This window comes from Pieris brassicae, chromosome 7 (genome assembly GCF_905147105.1).
Source record: "Pieris brassicae chromosome 7, ilPieBrab1.1, whole genome shotgun sequence".
Classification (NCBI taxonomy): domain Eukaryota; kingdom Metazoa; phylum Arthropoda; class Insecta; order Lepidoptera; family Pieridae; genus Pieris; species Pieris brassicae.
Genome location: NC_059671.1, coordinates 18,406,028 through 18,419,286, shown reverse-complemented (window position 1 = coordinate 18,419,286; position 13,259 = coordinate 18,406,028). Strand labels below are relative to the sequence as shown.

At 36.9% G+C, this 13,259-nt stretch overlaps 1 protein-coding gene across 6 annotated transcripts in view; it reads right to left on the bottom strand.

Moving 5' to 3' along the window:
* Positions 1 to 13,259, bottom strand: part of LOC123711934 — a 97,799-nt gene that overhangs the window by 83,553 nt on the left and 987 nt on the right. The window lies entirely within an intron of this gene.

The window sequence follows — 13,259 nt, the reverse complement described above, 5'->3', positions numbered from 1 at the left end:
ACAGCCATTGGTATACCTAGTCTGGCCTTTTGTTCTGTTATATATGAAAACATTTTGAATTTGGAACACGTATATTATTTTAAAAACTTCTTTCAATTTAGCGCTTTTTCACATATTTTTTTCGTGTTAACTATCAAAATACAATATGGAATGGCGTGTTAAAGAAAATAGGATTCTAGTGATCGCCTTGCACAAAGTGGGTATGGAGCAGTCGGTCATATTCCAGACACTTCAAAAGTTTGGTGACAGCCGTATGTTCGTATATCGTACTATCAACAGATACAACAACACTTCGTCTGTCGAAGACCAGAAATCGGGGCCGCGTGCTGTTACTATAAAGGCTGTTCGTCACCAGAATTCGTCAAAACCCCATTAGGAAGCAAAAAAAGACCAAACCTCAACCCTTGTAGACTTCAAATTATAGTCAGTTTTAAAGAACATGGCCTGCTCTAAACGACACGGCGACAATAAGTCTCTTCTTTGGAGCAAAGAGTGGCGAAATTTTCCTTGGAAACAGTGCGTAAATCCATATATTTGTGGCCATATATATATATATAAATCAAAGTCAAGTCATTTCCAATATAATGTTGTTTTATTTTTTGCTAAGACTTTAATAAATATGTATACATTTTACATTATATTACATTACTTCATAAGAAAAAATAAAAAAATTGAATTTCATTTGTAACTGAAGTTATAGCTGGACTAGTTTAGTATTTCAAATAAATGTAATCGTACAATCAACCTTGGTAGGTGACAGAGATGGTAGGTGAAGGACGTGAAACATCAAAACAATTCGAAAATATTTGTCGTGTTATGATTAATAAAAAATATTAATCTGATAAAATTATTTTAACTGAATGTAAACTTAAATGTAACTGTTAAGCGGCTTACGATCCAGACTCCAGACTTTCCGTAAATATGTCTTCTTTTCATCAAAAACGTATTGAATTTTGACGCGCGTTCGTTAGTCTTATTTAAAGATTAATTATTTACCTAAAAATAACTAAGTGAAATACCCTCTTAGTAAACGGCAGATTAAAAAAAAAAGGCAAACGTGCAGGCCGCTCACCTGATGTTACATGATATCGCCGCCCATAGAAACTCTCAATGCCATAGGCCTCGCGAGTGCATGGCCAGGCCAGCCATTTTTACGTATTGATTCAGGAAGCATACAATACAGCAAATGATACATACCCTGAAAACGGCCTAAAAATCGTCGTTTTTAATCTAAATTACTTAATCGACAAAATTATCCTACGTTATAATAAAAATAATTATGTTTATATATTTAATATATCAAGTCTCAAGATGTTTTTCATGCGGTTTAAGTGCCAGGTGTTTGTGGTTAAGATTTTTTATGTTAATCACGTTGTATTGAGATACAAGGGAACCACAAAAACATAAATAATGCATCTTGCGTGTCCGCTATTAGCAGCTGCTTTTAAAATCATTTAGAATGTTTATAAAAAAAGATGACGTCTCTGGCTTTGTTGAGATTTTTAATAAACCATGATTCAGACATTTCGCTTTTTAGTTTTTGTTTGGATACGTAAGTTTTTTACTGGCGATAAAAATTACCAGTGTCACAATCTTAAATCTTTGAGCTAGGAAAGAACCACCACTGTCTCACAGAAAACCGGCGTGAAGTGATGCAATAGGTTCATCTTATTGTACTCGCGTTTCGTGCGGTGAGTGAGACTCCCGGAGCCCATCAATTCCCCCCTCCCCCAGAATATGAAGATGCAGTTTAAACAGAGATTACCCCAGGGGGGTACCACACGTTTCCGCTGTGGAGAATCCCCCTCTGAGCGTCCATCATCGGAACAATCAGTATTCGGTGGTGGATGCACAGGCTGCCCTTCGTATTCTGGGGTGGGCAAAAACTGCTCAAAAAACTATAAGTTTCGATCTCGGGGCAAACGGAAGAATTTACCGAAGGCATCCCCTTCCACGCTCTCAGTGGACTTTACCAATGTTAGGGGGCTCAACTCTAATCTTAACGCGGTTCACTTTCACCTCGAAACTGCGAAGCCGGCCTTATTCTTCCTTACTGAGACTCAGATATCCTTCCCGGCTGATACTTCCTACCTCTCCTACCCGGGGTACAAATTGGAACATTCATTTGTGCCGCGGGCGGGAGTTTGCGTGTACGTCAGAGAGGATATCTGTTCTCGTCGCCTCGGGTCGCTTGAAGGAAGGGACCTATCTAGCCTCTGGCTGCGCGTAGACTGCGATGACCATCCGCGATTCTACGCATGCCTGTATAGGTCCCATAGCGGAAATACCGAAACTGAGCGACTCATTGAGCACATCCAATTGGTTACAGATTCCCTGCTCGAAGGGGTTCCTACCGCTGAAATCGTGATACTTGGCGATTTTAACGCTCACCATGCCGATTGGCTCGGTTCGGAAACCACCGATCACGCGGGAAGATCCTTTCACGACTTTGCTTTAGCTTACGACCTGTCACAAATGGTCCCTGCGATTACGCGAATACCAGATGTGGATGGTCATAAACCCTCTTTGTTGGACCTTCTGCTGACCTCACATCCGGAGACCTATCAAGTCTCTGTTGACCCGCCATTGGGTTCATCGGATCATTGTGTGGTCCGGAGTACTGTGCCTACTACGCGCCCTCCTCGGCCCCGTTTTTCGGGTTGTCGTCGTATTTGGCACTATCGGTCAGCAGATTGGGATGGGATGCGGTCTTTCTTTGCGTCCTACCCTTGGGGGCCTATGTGCTTTTCGTCGGAAGCTCCAGATTCCGTCGCTGCCTCTGTCGCCGAAGTGGTTCTGCAGGGCATGGAACTTTTTATTCCATTCTCTGCGGTGCCGATCGGTGGCAGGTCACAGCCCTGGTTTAAGCGTTCTTGCAAGGCGGCATCGCGTCGAAAGCGAGAATGCTTTAATGCATGGGCGGAAGCGGCGATATCTCGTGATGCCAATACCAGCGAACATAAAAAAGCATATAACTCAGCCTCCAGGTCCTTCAAACGGGAAATCGCTAAGGCAAAGTCAGAGCACATCGCCAGATTTGGCGAGAGATTGGCCCAACTCCCTTCTGGGACTCGAGCCTTCTGGTCTCTCGCCAAAGCTGTACAAGGGAATTTTTGTCAGCCATCGATACCACCGCTGCACAGAGAGGATGACTCGCTCGCCCACACTGCGAAGGAGAAGGCCGACCTCTTGGGCTGTCTCTTTGCGTCCAACTCGACTTTGGATGACCGGGGGAGATCACCACCGGCGATTTCGCGGTGTGATAACTCAATGCCGGAAATCACATTCCAGCAACGTGCTGTTCGCAGAGCACTATCTTCCTTGGACATTCATAAGTCGAGCGGGCCGGATGGTATCCCTCCAATTGTGCTGCATACATGTGCTCCTGAGTTGGCTCCGGTCCTGACGCGCCTTTTCCGGTACCTGTACTCGCTCGGCACTGTCCCGAAGTGCTGGAAGACCGCTTCGATACATCCGATCCCTAAAAAAGATCGCACTGATCCATCCAACTATCGCCCAATCGCAATAACCTCCTTGTTCTCCAAAATAATGGAATCCATTATTAATGGCCAGCTGCAATGGCTGAGTTATCTAGAGGGCCACCAGCTGATTAGCGATTATCAGTACGGCTTTCGTCGTGGTCGTTCAGCTGGTGACCTTCTAGTATACCTTACTCATAGATGGGCAGAGGCAATTGAGTCCAAGGGGGAGGCACTAGCGGTTAGTTTGGACATAGCGAAAGCCTTCGATCGGGTGTGGCACAAAGCACTGCTCTCGAAGCTACCAGCCTACGGGCTTCCTGAGAAATTATGCGACTGGATCTCCAGCTTTCTAGCCGATCGGAGCATCAAGGTCGTCGTCGACGGAGCATGTTCCGACCTTAAACCCGTGAATGCTGGGGTCCCACAAGGCTGTGTTCTGTCCCCGACCCTGTTTCTTCTGCATATCAATGACATGTTGCAACTTAGCAACATTCATTGCTATGCGGACGACAGCACTGGGGATACTCTTTACACTGGCCGGGCAGGTATTTCTCGGGCAGTTGTCGATGAGTACCGGAACAAACTTGTGTCTGAAGTCGAAACTCTTTTACGTGGAGTCTCGGACTGGGGTAGACTAAACCTAGTCCAATTTAACCCCAAGAAGACACAAGTTTGCGCGTTTTCCGCGAAAAAAATACCCTTTGTCGCTACTCCTCTTTTCGAAAACACTCTTCTTGAAGCCACAGCCAGCATCGGAATACTTGGCGTTGACATATCGAACGACGTTCAGTTTCGCGGTCATTTGGAGGGAAAGGCTAAATTAGCCTCCAAAAAGCTTGGTGTGCTCAGCAAGGCGAGACGGTACTTCACTCCGGGCCACCGCTTGCAACTCTATAAAGCGCAAATACGGCCCCACATGGAATACTGTTCTCACCTCTGGGCGGGGGCTCCCCAGTACCAGCTCCTTCCACTTGACCGTATCCAACGAAGAGCGGTTCGAATCGTCGATGACCAATCCCTCTCCGAGCGGCTCGATCCTTTGGCGTTGCGTAGAGATGTGGGGTCACTCTGCATCTTCTACCGCATTTACCATGGAGAGTGTTCAGAGGAGTTGTTCGGATTAATACCTGCAGCTGAGTTTCAGCATCGGACGTCGAGGCAAAATACAAAATTCCACCCGTATCACCTCGACGTCCGACGTTCCACGACTGAGCGTTTCTCAAGGCAATTTTTGCCGCGCACCACCGCTATGTGGAACCAGCTGCCCACTGAAGTATTTCCGAACCAATTCGACTTAGGGTCCTTCAAGAAAAGAGCGTACAAATTCTTAAAAGGCCGGCAACGCACTCGCGAGCCCTCTGGCATTGAGAGTGTCCATGGGCGGCGGTATCACTTAACATCAGGTGAGCCTCCTGCCCGTTTGCCCCCTATTTTATAAAAAAAAAAAAAAAAAAAAACAAGCTCTGCTGTCACCTGTATTATCTACCAAGCGCCAACTTAAATCCTTTATTACTAAATCTGCCGCTGGACCAACTAGGGACTTAAACATCTATCTATATATCTTCCCTACCTTATGACAAAAAGGCACAGTTATATAGTTAAATTTTATTATATTCAAATTGATTGTAACATAGTAAAAATCCATGTACATAACGACCGTAACACGCCTTGCGACTTTCCCTAGCTTCAGGCAAGATTGGTACGAGATATATGTATAGTTATCTTGGGGGGGTCGCTCGAAAACAGATGTAGTAGCCTTCGGGCAATCATAATTCATAGCTACATAATACTATGGTATTAGTGTATTGGAAATGTATAGTCATCTATAGAACGCACATCCGAAAATTATCTTGGAATTTAAGTTGATTTTTTAACGTAATAATTTTATTAATGGGTTTGAAATGCTTACTTAAAATTTTTGTTAACATATAATTTTAGAACCCCTTTATCCCACAATGTAATGTTGAGCATCGTGAACATTTTAAAATGTTCATTTTGATGCAAATGCTTTGTAAGCGATTGATAAGAGACTATCGTTAACACAAGGAGTGATAACAATAGACAGTACATCTACAATCTAGACGACAACTATCCCGTTTGTAGCAAAGCTAAAAAACGCACAAACATCTCTTATCAATCGCTTACAATACATGTGTTTATACAAGTATAATCGATAAACTATAGTATCTATCGTAAACCTTTTTAAAATATTATCAAACTTCGCTTTAAGGATATGTTTTTCTATGGAACGTTTTAAGCTTTGCTACGAACGAGATAGTTTTCGTCTAGATTGTAGATGTATTGTCTAATGTTCGGAATGGTAACGATAATCTCTAATCAATCCCTTACAAATCGATTGCGTTTAGCCTGGAGCAATACTTAGGCTTAATCGAAATCTGCTGACAGGAAAATTATTATAAAGATAATGCCTACATCGCTAATTAGAATATGCTACGGGGTTTTCGCTAAGGTTGGCTTAAAGATTGGTTGGATTGAAGATAAAATTGAAGATAATTGGCTATTGAAAACAAATTAAAAATATATGTTTTTAATAATAATATAATTGTTTATAAATTTATTTCAGTAGCGGAGACATGGACAAATCTGGAAGAGTTAAACGTCAAGAAGATAATCAAGTCGTTATTTAAAAATGTCGCTGCACTGCAAATTACACTTTTATACAAAACGATTACAACGTCATCAGTTTCGCTACTTGTAGCCAAGGCATAGGATCTTGAATCGTGCAAAAAGACATGCCCAAAACATAGGCTATTCGGACGCGTCTTGCCGTAGTTACACATGATACCAATTTTGGTCGACGCAGCTAATTACTTTTAACTAATAAAAAGTTTTGAGCCCTGAGCCCTGCCCCATATTCCAGTCATTACGGTACATTTTCAGGACATCATAGAAACGGTGAATGTATTCGCAAGCTCTGTACCAATTATTTCAGTCAACTAGATTTTTATTCCACCTTTCAGAGGTTTTCACTCAACCGGAAATAAGTGGGTCAAACTTGGACGCGGGATTGAAAAGGGTATGTCGTACGAAGTTTAGTGTATTAATATTTATAGTTGCTTGAATGATCCTTGGTGGACTCTGTTGACTGTAATCTTTAAGTTTTGGATTCGTTTTTAGGTTACGTCTTTGGTACTTGCTTTTGGAAATGCCACGTTAGAGTACTACTCAGCATCACAGCTTGTTCTAACATTTACATCCACTTTTCATGCCGAATCATTTCTAAGTTTCCTTATTATATTTTTCTTTGTCTTTGTCTTTTTGTTATCATTATTGTTTGAACTTTTATATCTTTTGTGCCGTCCCAAATAAATGTATTTGATTTCGATTTGTTATAGCATATTTCCTTGTTTTATTTCGTTAATTTATAAACGATGTCTCTTTTTTATTTTGTGTCATTAATTCGTTCCTGCTGTTGTAAATATTTTAGTTTTAAGGTTGGAAATAAATAAGTGGTTCCTGATGCTGCAAGTAGCCACACTGGTTACCTGTCTCCTACGACATTTCAGTTCTGAAATAAATATCCATTAGTATATGAATACGTGATTATTGCTGTTTGATAAGGAAAAAAATGGTCTACAACCGGAATTAGGACCCACGAACTCAGGAATAAATCCCATTCAAATTAAAAACTTTACGTAATGTATTTTCATACATGGCAATACGACATACGAAATTTATATGAAAGCTTCAAACGTGTATTTTAGTTTGAAATTTATATAACAAATATAACGATTAATTATCAATTAGGAGTACTAAAATGTATTGAAATAATGTTTATGAGCAGGGAAACAAATATAGGGATCGGAATAGCAACCCTCGTTAATTCCCGTTCAATTTCAACTAAATTATTTTGTGTATTGAATAACATGTGGAAGTTACCTTTGACTACATTCGACTAATATTTTTACTAATAATTTATACAAAAGTTGATTTCAACTTGGAGTTTGTCGCTAATAAGCAATTTCTTCCAGTTAATTGAACTCAGAATTATAAAGTTCTAAAATACATTTTCATTTAAAGCTACAAATGTACTATCCTGCTCAATTTTAACTTTTGCATTGGAATTAATGCACAGTGTTTTATTCTAGATTAACTTTGGTAATTGTATAATTGTTTAGTGTTACTTGTCATTTTATTTTTGATTATTTGGTTATACACTTCTTGCACTTTACCCTAAGTACTTATTTTTTCGTTTTTATTCCTTATTAGGGTTGCCTGGAAGAGATCGTTTGTTAGCGATAGGGCCGCCCGTTGCATCCGTAATAATTTATATTATTTGTTTTGATATGTAACGGAACGAAGTATAAATAAATAATAAAAAAATAAAAGGAAAACATCTCTTCCATAAACAAACTGGCATTTTTACACGTTAGTTCTGTAATCTGTACATTAAAATAATTGAACATTGCTAATATGATAGCAATTTTAAACCTACTTATACTTGTATATAAATAATATTTATATATAAATCGTTTGTATCATTATTAAGTTAGTTGAAATAAGTAGCCAATACAACATCACATCGAATTCATCCCAAGTTTACCTCCCTAATATCAAGTTCCTAACATATTGATTTCGAAACTCAAGTGAAATAAGTTATAACATAAAGTTCTAATTAATGTAAATTGCACTCCAGTTATAGAGTTCCCTGCTATAGAGATATAATTTATGCAGAAAGACGACCTTTTGAGGATGGCTAGTTCACTTAATTAATATATTACGACTTTGAGCAATGTATGCAATTCACCAAAAAGTGGTGTCGCATTATCAATGCAAGTCTATTGATTGGAAAGAATTCTAAACAAAGAGTTTCATTTCTTTTATTATACCTATCTGGTGACGTTTCCATAGTAAGGTCGTCGAACCACTCATATATTCTCGTGTTTGTAACTAAAGTCCTCCCTTAGCTTGACAGATTGTTATGATTTTTTTATGTATTCGATAGGTCTGAGTCTGGTCGTACTTTTATACGCCTAAGCGATAAGGGTGGCTCATTAAAACTACACACAACCCGTTATTTTCACCCTTCCACCACCAACCACTATTAATTACCAGCGATATTAGTACTATAATAATCTTCAACTGTCGCAAGAAACAATTATTATAACCAAACACCGTTTGTCAGCTCGCTAGTTATATGGACAAGAATAAAATATATACAGACTTTAAACATAGAAACTATTTGAAAATACGGCATGTGATACACAGCAACTAGTTAAGTAAGCAAATATTCCTGGGATTAAAAAATATAGAACAATACAGGTTCGCGGTACAGATCTATAATTATATGATATAAAATAGATACATATAATCAAAGATTTAGAATCCGAAAATAATCCTTGTCTAGAATTACATCCGAAGCAAATCCTGACCGAAACTATGAGAAGCTTACATTCTAAAGGCTTTTTAAATATAAGTAACATATTTCTAAGACGAGCAAGACGATTAAGACGAACAAGAAACAGGTGTCTAATAGGAAATAATAAAATAACATTTTACTTTAACTAAATTTCGTTAATAATTAAGTAGAAATAAGATAAATTTAACTCACAATATTGTTAATAAAGGCTATTTATTTATTTATAACATATTCCTAAACGTTTGCCAACTTTGTTTATCTAAAAACGACGATTCCGAAGATATATTACAGTTAGAATTATACCACATTATTCGTTGTTAATTTATCTCTAGCATTTACGGAAATTGTCCTGATTTAAACGTAAGTAGCTGCAATAAAAAATCGGCTCCTATTCTGTGTTTATTCTACATTTTGCCACTTCGTTTGCCATATCTACTTCTAATAACTATTCAATGTGTCCGAAACATGTTATGATTATGACAAAGGTAATTTGAATCGAAAAAGCTCGCTTTATTTCACACAACGCCACAGTTTGCGAATCACTTCCGTGTATAAGTGTGGAGGTAGAGTTCCCTAAATAGAGCAAATTTCGAAGAAAGCCGATTTATTTATAACAAAATAATTACGCGCAGAACATGCTATGCACGGCTATATACAAGAAAAAAAAGGTTAACATTACTCAATATTCTTGAATTGAAACTAATTAACGAGAACCAAAGTTTACTAGTACATGATACATGTATTAAGTGCGTCAAGTAGAGCCTCACAGTAAAGCCACTTTAAATTTAGGGGAAATCCCTGTCCTGCAGTAGATGTAGACAGTCTGAATCGAACGAATGACCTGAACACTATGACTTTTAATTGGAAACTAGAAATCTAATCTAACGTGAAAATTGCCAACGTTATAGTCGTAATAGCCGTACACAGGGTCTATCAAATATATGTAATCGTTAAATATTCAAGAATACTTCAGCTACGAAATTAGTAGGCAATGATTAACCTAAACCGCTGAGAAGCATGCAGTGATTTTTAGCTACCTTTCGAATTATAGAATTACGGCTGTTAGAAGTCTAAAGTTCAAATAACGTTGAACATTGTAAAATCTGTAACACATAAATAGTACCCATTTACCAAGACAAATTAATCGCATGATATAACAGTAACATAGCGATGTCGTTCTCACGCGCGGAACAAAAATAGAACATAAATATTTAAGGAAAATAACCTTTATTGTGGGGAGACATTGGTTACTTTCGTGTAAAGGATAAAATGTCAAATTCACCTGACAGCTGTCAGTCACAAGTGACAGAGCAACCAGCGGTCCCGTTTTTTCGCTTGAGCGCTCGTTTAGTACATTGAAGGGTGATATTATTTAAATGGAAAATACATTTTATACGATTTAAAATGTGTTTGGACTGGTTTTATGGAATTTATTTGAGTTCACGGAGCCCACGGTGGGGAAGAAATGTCTGTTTCATATAAAAAAAATTTCTATATTAAGAAATAATCGCCGGTCTATACACCATATTAACTATTGAGTCACGGAGCAGGTCCAAATATCATTTATTGTCTTAAAAGTGACATTATCGAGTCATACACTCAACACTCTGATACATGAAACCATGATGGTAGTTTTATTTTATTTTAATCATTTTGGGAGAAATTCGGACAAGTGTTGTTATAAAAAAATGTAGTTCCAACTTGTTTTATAGTAGGAACGCTTATCATCGAAAGTACTAACTGGTTTTAATGCAGTCTCTACATAGTTTTATTAGATTGAACCATAGTCTAACATTAATGTATGCTATACCGGAAACAATGAATAATTAAACTTAAAAAAAGAGGGTATATAAAAATATGGAAATCTTATCTGAGTTTTATAAAAATCAGTTGAGACATCCACGCTTCCTCCTTTTCATTTGAAGTAGTTTTAAGTTACTTTATCGTAATTCTAAATGATGAAACCCATCATTGAATACATGATTTGATTTTTATTTTGAACATACCAATCCAATGGAACAAAACCGGTCGAATTGTTGATAACTTCCGGAGCTAAAGAAATAAGACGTACTGAACGAATAGTTTTCTGTTCTTATTTTTGTTGGTTCCACATGATGCTTTTATTTCTTTTGGCCAGACGTCTGCTGGCGCAGTACTTTTTCTTATGGCATTATTTTATTGAAACTCGTTTTGAATCATTTACTATTTCTCTGGTATTATGCTTTAATCTTTAAGTACTTCGGTATATGTAACATCGTTTTCAAGCTATTTCATGGAATATACTAGGTATATGTTTTCTAATTAGTTGTCATTGGTAACGCTATATGGTGTAGCTACGAAAGTAGTCAAAAGTGTCAAAAACAAAACATTTTAGAAATGCGGGTAGCTTTTAGCTCTAAACAGAGATTATAAATGTAATAAATTTAATTTAAAAATGTTATTGAAATTTATAATAATATATCCAACTCTTACAATCCAACATACTATAATTTTTTAATGACATGTGTAAAGGAACATTTAATAGCTGTGAGGATAGATATACATATATGATATAATGTAGATAGAATACATATTTCTATTCGTAATTATATATATTGTATAAATAATAATATACATTATATAAATATGTATTCTATCTACATTATATCATGTATATAGAAAGATGTAGAACTATGTTACGAATAGCATATTGGTAATGGAACTTTGCAAATACTCTTAAAGAAAGCCTTTCCTAACTAAAGCACACATATTTAAATCAGAAACTTCATTTTCTCTCCTAAGATTAATTTTCTAAACGCTATTGTCGGACAACAATACGAATTCCACAAGACCTAGTATCTTATCATGACCTTATTTCTGTGCAATAAATAACGCTACAAGTGATGTTAATAGTTAAACAATAAATTTTATGCCGGAACCTACGTTATTCACCCATTCTCAGATACCTTTGATTTATCACTTCAATATCCATAACGAGAGTTCATTTCACATAAGATTTCATACAGTGAAACGAATTATATTTTCTAGCCACGATTTTCTTGGACTCATACTAAATTAAATTGTTGAGTAATAAACGTATTTTCGATGGATTTGATAATTTTTCATAAGCCTTACATTATAGACCGTGTGAGATGCATCTTACTGTGAAACAGCAACCTACAATCGTCCATTATATTAACTGTAATAGTAGGATTAAGTCGCCTATAATTATGTCCATAATTGGACTGGGCCCTGAAAGACCTTTATTATTTTTTATCGTTTTAATAGCTTACACTGGTAACTCTAACTCTAATGAGGGCAACATCTATACTAACAACTCTTAGTATGTGTGTTGGTTCCATATGTTATATTCATAGCTATAGAAAATCTATATGTCCAACTAAGAGCCTAGAAGTAAATGTTATCAAAAATGTTGAATGTCATCGTGGAGGATAAGCCTAGGTTTCCAAATTATGCACCCTAATTCCCTCTGTCTATAATGACTAAGTGGTTTTAGAACTATAAAATAATGACGCCAGTGAATGCCGAAATCTACACCGATTTTCTCAACGAAGAAAAAGAAGAATATAATAGTTGTCATTAATCGAGAGAAGTAACTGGGTACTAATCCGAGTACTTCGGAAGCCATCATGTATGTGTGACGTGTGTGTCATGTAACCAAGCCACGGAGGCGGAGCAATTCAATTATATTTAAAAGTAATCAATGTTTAATATTTGGTAATGGTAATAATACACTTCAAAGATTCTATTTGTTAACAGATTTTAACCAGAAGTTCCCAGGAGGTTTACAATTCGTACCAATATTTTTTATCTACGCACGTGAATAGACAAGAAAATAAATGTAACACACAAAGCAGTTGTAGATTCCATTTTCAAATCAAAGCCGCAAAAACTTTGCAAATAATATAAGAAATGGTTGTAAAATGGAACTGAAGAATAGAAATGCTTGTGACCGGTTGCCGAGTTGCCAAGCTATTAAAAAGTTTTCACTCGACTTGATAATTAATTAGAAATATAGAATGGAAAAAATCGTGGAAGTAACCACTAACTCGGTTACGCTTGTAAGAACAGTTGACAGTTAATTAAAAAGAAAATATAATTACTTGCATATTTCGTTGAAATACCTACGATTTACGGATGTTTTAAGACAACTTCTTTCAGCGTACAGCTCTATTTGTAAGTAAAAGCTGATTCCTCACCTCTAATATAAAATGATTTTTTATAGAAAAGAACAAAAATACCTTACAAGAGCCACAAAAAATAACTAGCAGTTTAGGTAAAATTAATTATATATACATTATACTTAGTACCGTAATACCAAGAATTTTACGATTACAAATACAAAACAATTATCCATAAAACGCAATTGTATTACCAAAATATCTACGTAATTCAAC